The 6,139-nt window shown below is 39.2% G+C and overlaps 1 long non-coding RNA gene across 3 annotated transcripts in view; it reads left to right on the plus strand.

Annotated features, from left to right (window-relative positions):
- The window catches only part of LOC128251137 (uncharacterized), a 17,766-nt gene that overhangs the window by 2,130 nt on the left and 9,497 nt on the right, over nt 1–6,139 (plus strand). For all 3 annotated transcript variants that reach the window (XR_008266990.1, XR_008266989.1, XR_008266988.1), the window contains exon 2: nt 4,671–4,767. This is a non-coding gene — a long non-coding RNA (uncharacterized LOC128251137). The remainder of the gene's footprint in view (nt 1–4,670; nt 4,768–6,139) is intronic.

Here is a 6,139-nt window from a genome sequence, read left to right on the forward strand (position 1 = left end):
GTGTATATAAAATATATACACGTGCTTTGTTTTTATTTGTTTTTCTCAGATGTGTTTTTTTGTTGTTTTTTTTTATTTGTTTGGCGCACCGCCTTTAGTCAAACAAATCGACCCCAGAACTTATTCTTTATAAGCGTAGTACTTATTCTATCGGGTACTTTTGCCGAACCGCTAGGTTACGGGGACGTAAACACCAGCATCGGTTGTCAAGCGAAGGTGTGTGTGTGTGGGGGGGGGAACAAACACACACACACACACACACACACACACACACACACGCGCGCGCATATTTACGATGAGCTTCTTTCAGTTTTCCGTCTACCAAATCCACTCACAAGACATTGGTCAGCCCGAGGCTATAGTAGAAGACACTTGCCCAAGGTGCCACGTAGTGGGACTGAACCCGGAACTATGTGGCTGCTAGGTAAGCAAGCTACTTACCACGTGCGTGTGTGCACACATGTATTCATGTATATTTCCTGTTTCTCAAATATTTACACTTAGCTGCTTCTGTGACGCACAAGGACAATATTAATAGTCATAATTAAGTTGAAGTTGTGACTAATCGAATGACGGAATGTTCACCGCTGGGACACCTGTGATCATAGTTCTCCACGTGATAAATGACTAGCTTCTTAGAAATAGCAGCCAAATCTCCTTCAAAATCGCACCTTTGTATGTGTCAATCAGTTTTATTTCATGATTTCTTGCCAATAGAGGAAGAACCGGTTTTTAACCTAGATTTGAGGCTCCTTCATTGGAATTTCAACAACAACAGAATATTTTTGTTTGTTTGTATGTATGTATGTTTTGCTTTATGTATGCATTCTCATGCATATAGCTACATATCTAGACAAGCTCATGTATATTTAAATGATAAACTTCTGGAAAGTTTTACAGCGATGGATTGGATCTGTAGTCCTTGAATTACCTTTCTCCTTTCTGGTTTTGAGAAGCCTAAATTCTCAAGATTGGTATTTAGGCAGTGTGTTACCATATCCCAGAGCCCCAATAATTACAGGTATAAACCTGAACTTGTAATCTATGTATGTATGAGCCAATGAGGGAGACCTCTACATGGCAGCTAGACCTGGTAGAAATAGCAGCCAAATCTCCCTCAACTAACTATACGCGAAGGGGTTAACACAGAGGAGACGACTTTGAATAAAACTAGTTTTATTTTTATCCCCAGGACTGCGTTTCTCTGACTTTATTTCCTCATAACTTGCTGAAAAATGCACATATTTGAATGAAATTTTGTGTAGATACATTTTCAGGATTGTAGATTACGATTTTGTTGATGTTTCAAACAGAGAAATCTGTAAAAAAGTTAAAAGATACTAATTAACGGAAACTTGTCTCTAGGTGGACACTGGGAAGAAAGGAACAACCCAAAGCTCCTCAAAAATATTTTCCTGAATTTTATTAGCACATTCGTAATGTATGTCCTTGAAAAAAATATATCTCTGCAAAGTTTCATTTAGAAATACGTACGTATCTCAAATACTATTTACGGAAATGTGTGCCTCCTCAAACTTAACTGGAAAAATTGATCTTTTTGAAGAAAATTTTCAATTAAAATGTTTCGTATTGGCGTAGATTACGACTGAGTCGGAATTTGATGCGAAGGAAAACGCATGAGGAAACCAGTGAAATTATCCGATGCTTGTAGCTCTAACCTTTTTATTTCCACATCAATTTCCAACACGTTGTATTCTCCATAATCAGAAACGTATTTCTAGAAGGTATTATTTAAAAATATCTCTTTTTCAGATAGTTATGTGGAAACAAGTAAAATATGAAAAGATAATCGTAATCTTCACCGTCAAAAACACATCCCTGCAACCAGGGCTGTGGAGTCAGAAACAATTAAGGGCAGCTGGAGTCGGAGTCGGTAAAACTATATTGACTCTGACTCACAATATCTTTATTCTTTAATATAAACCAGTTATAACCTATAGGCTGACTCAGTACAAGCGAATGCATATGCTTTATGAGATACGTAGACCACAGTCACTTAATTACATAAAGAGGAGTCAGTGTTGGAGGTGCCAATAGTACAGGAGTCGGAGTTGGAGTCGAAGCTTTTTTATTTCGACTCCACTGCCCTGCCTGCAACGTTTCGAACGTTGGGCTTCACAGAGGCAATGGCTAGGGACCAAGACCTTTGGCAATATGCTCTGCTTGACCCATCAAGCCAGGTGATGAAATTGTAGTTGTGACAGATCCTGGTGTCACATGCAAATGGCACCCGTGCTGGTGGCACGTAAAACCCCCCATTACACTCTTGGAGTGGTTGGCATTAGGAAGGGCAACCAGTCATGGAAACCATGCCAAATCAGACTGGAGTCTGGTACAGCCCCTCGGCTTATTAGCCCTGGTCAAACTGTCCAACCCATGCCAGCATGGACAACGGACATTAAATGATGATGATTTCAATAAATAAAAATACACACTTCTCATAAATTTATGACAAAATTAAGTCGATTATGCCATTTATTTCCCTCCAAATATGTGTCAAGCTAATTAAATAAATTGTAGATTACAAGGGTCAATGTAAATCGACTTTCCCCTCCCCACAAAAATTTCAGCCCTTGTGCCTATAATAGAAAGGATTATTATTATTATATTTCTGTAATAATACATGGAACTTTTGACGAGATTAAATTACATTCGTTAGAATGACAATTCTATACTTGTATTGTTAATTAGTAAGTGACTTAAATATTTGTTTAATTACCTCTTCTAATATTTATGATATTTAAATGAATTAAGTCTTCTTTATCTGTGACTAGTTTTCCCTTCGCCTAACGAATGTAATTTAATCTCGTCAAAAGTTCCATGTATTATTACAGAAATATAATAATAATCCTTTCTATTATAGGCACAAGGGCTGAAATTTTTGTGGGGAGGGGAAAGTCGATTTACATTGACCCCTGTAATCTACTGGGACTGATTTCATCAACCCCAGTAGGACGAAAGGCTGAGTTGACCTCAGTGATAAAAATAATAATAATAATAACCCTTTCTACTATAGGCACAAGGCCGGCAATTGTGGGGAAGGGGAGGTAGCTAATCGATTACATCGACCCCAGTGTTTTACTGGTACTTAATTTATTGACCCCGAAAGTATGAAAAGTAAAGTCGACCTCGGTGTAATTTGAACCGAGAACCTAGTGGCAGATGAAAAATACCTCTAAGCATTTTGCCCGGCATGCTAACCATTCTGCCAGATCACCACCTTAGAATAATAATAATAATAAAGGGACAAGGCCTGAAATTTTCAGTGAGGGGTAAGTCAATTACAGTGACGCCAGTATTCCACTGGTACTTTTTATTGGCCCTGAAAGGATGAAAAACAAAGTCGACCTCAGCGGAATTGGAAATAATAACAACAATAAACACACACAATGCCCGGTCTGGGAATCGAAACCGCGATCCTCCGACCGCAAGTCCGCTGCCCTAACCACTGGGCCATTGCACTTCCACTATGAATTTATTAAATGGTATAGAAGATCTATAAATGAGGGAAAGACGAATAAATGTTGAGTCAACAACTTGTGAATCATAAAAGTGAAGGAGGGGGAGGAGCTGATTGTAAGGCAATAAATGTCTGGAGAGGCAAGGAAGGAAGGCCAATGCAGAGTCAGCTGACATATTGTTATAGGGCATGTATGTATATTATGTGTGTATTTTTATTCTTTTACTTGTTTCAGTCATTTGGATGCGGCCATGCTGGAGCACCATCTTAAAGGCTTTTAGGAGAACAAATCAACTCCAGGACTTTTTTTTTTTTAAAGCCTAGTATTTATTCTATCAGTCTTTTTTGCCAAACCGCTAAGTTATGGGGGATGAAAACACACCAACATCGGTTGTCAAGTGATGGCAGGGGACAAACAGACACACAAATATTAAATATATATTTATGTACATGTATCCCACATTTTTCTTTCAGTTTCTGTCTACCAAATTCACTCAGAAGGCTTTGGTCAGCCTGATACTGTAGTAGAAGACACTTGCCGGATTTAAAACACTGGATGATGATGATGATGATGGTTAGCTCCCTCTCTCCATCAAATCGACATTGCTTGAACAGATGCACAGGTGTACCACACCTCAGGTGTTGAAGTGATTGCAGAGCAATGCGAGATGAAGGGTTTCGCTCAAGAACACAATGCACCACCCTGTCTCTGAATTGAAACCACGATCTAGTGATGTGTATGTGAGATAGATGTATATGAAATATGTGTATATATCATCATCATCATCATCATCATCATCATTTAACATCCATGTTCCGTGGGTGGGATGGTTTCACAAGAGCCAGCCAGGCCGAAGCCTGCACCAGACTTCTGTGACTTTAGGCAGGGTTGTTGCCCTTCCTAATTCCAACCACTCAGCAGAGTGGACTCAGTGCTTTTTATGTGGCACAAGCACCAGCGAGGTGGTTGGCATGAGCACAAGATATGTGTATATATGTATTTGAGGGGCTTCTTTCAGTTTCTGGCCTAAGTCTATACTCTATACTGCAAGACACTTACACAAGTTGCTTTACTGTAGAACCCGGAATCATGTGGATGGGATGCAAACTTCCTACCACACAACCACAGAATATTAGGAAAATCTGTTGTGATATATATTTACTAGTTTTTTTTTCCGTCTTTCTTTAGAGGAGGTGAGAAAGAAATTTCTTGGACTATTCTGAAGAAAACTAACGAAGTTGATTATGATTAGATGACACTACCTGTTGATAACATCACAGAACAGGTAAGATACATTCTTTTATCGTTGATTTGTTTCAGTCAGTAGACCGTGGCCATGCTAGGGCATTGTCAAACAGTTTGATGTAAATACTTCTTTTTTAAAGTCTGATACTTATTTTATTGGTGTCTTTTGCTGAACTGCTAAGTTACAGGGATGTAACCTAACCAACACACTTGTGAGGTCACTTGTGAGGTTTCTCATGAGTTTTACTGGTGCCATGGAATCCAGTGCACCCTGTTGGATGGTTGGGCTGCCGATGACTAAACCAGCACCTGCACTCGGTTTGCAGGAAACTCAGCAGGACTCAAAACAAGACCTGTCAACAGGACGGATGAACCTAGGATAGGGTCTACGACTATCCAGCAATAGCAGAGATCCCCAGAAATTCCAGGTTGATGTCTGGCATGATGGAAGGACCACTGAGGATGAGGCACCCTAGCAAAGGTTTTCCCATACAACCACACCTGCACCTATTGCTTTTCTTTGCTAATTGAAAGTGCCCTTTCCTGTTTCCCTGGCATAAAGAACTGCCGGTGGAGCTAAGCCATTATAGAGCCAGACCTGATTGTGTTGCAGGAGCAGACGGTACACATTCTCTGGAAGATGGCAGTGGCTTTGCCAATTCCATAGCTGATGTTAGTCTCAATTATTGCTGATGACACTAAAGCAGAAGTTGGGGAACTTTTTAACCAATTATTCCCAAATATATTTACTTATGGCACTCGTGTGTCAGTGGAATGTTATATATACACACGCACACACAGAGTAATGCCCCGATATGCGGGTTACTATGGTCCCGGACGCTGCTCATAAAGTGAAAACTCATAAATCAGAGCAATAATTTCCCATAGTAGCAATGAAATTTATGCTGTCATTTTACTCTGTCATTGTGTAGACATGTCAGGACGAGTGCTGCCGCCACGTTGCCACATTCATAAAATGGCTGTTTAATTTTTTATATTTATTATAAAATAAAGCTTGTAAAACCAGGGTTTCGTAAATCAGGTCCTTATAAAGTGAGGTATTTACTGTATATATATATATAATATATATTAAATATTCATGTATTTATCTCTCACTAGATGGAGTAGTTTATCTGTTCATCCTAACTATAACAAAAATTGTAAATAATATATATATATATATATATATATATACGCCTCTTTTCAGTCATTTGATTGCGGTCATGCTGGAGCACTGCCTTTAGTTGAACGAATTGACCCTAGGGCTTATTCTTTGTAAGCGTAGTACTTATTCTATTGGTCTCTTCCCAAACTGCTAAGTTACGGGGATGTAAACACACCAACATTGGTTGTCAAGCGATGATGGGGGGACAAACACAGTTGTACAAATTCACACACACACATGCATATAT

This window comes from Octopus bimaculoides, chromosome 28, assembly GCF_001194135.2.
Source record: "Octopus bimaculoides isolate UCB-OBI-ISO-001 chromosome 28, ASM119413v2, whole genome shotgun sequence".
Taxonomy (NCBI): Eukaryota; Metazoa; Mollusca; class Cephalopoda; order Octopoda; family Octopodidae; genus Octopus; species Octopus bimaculoides.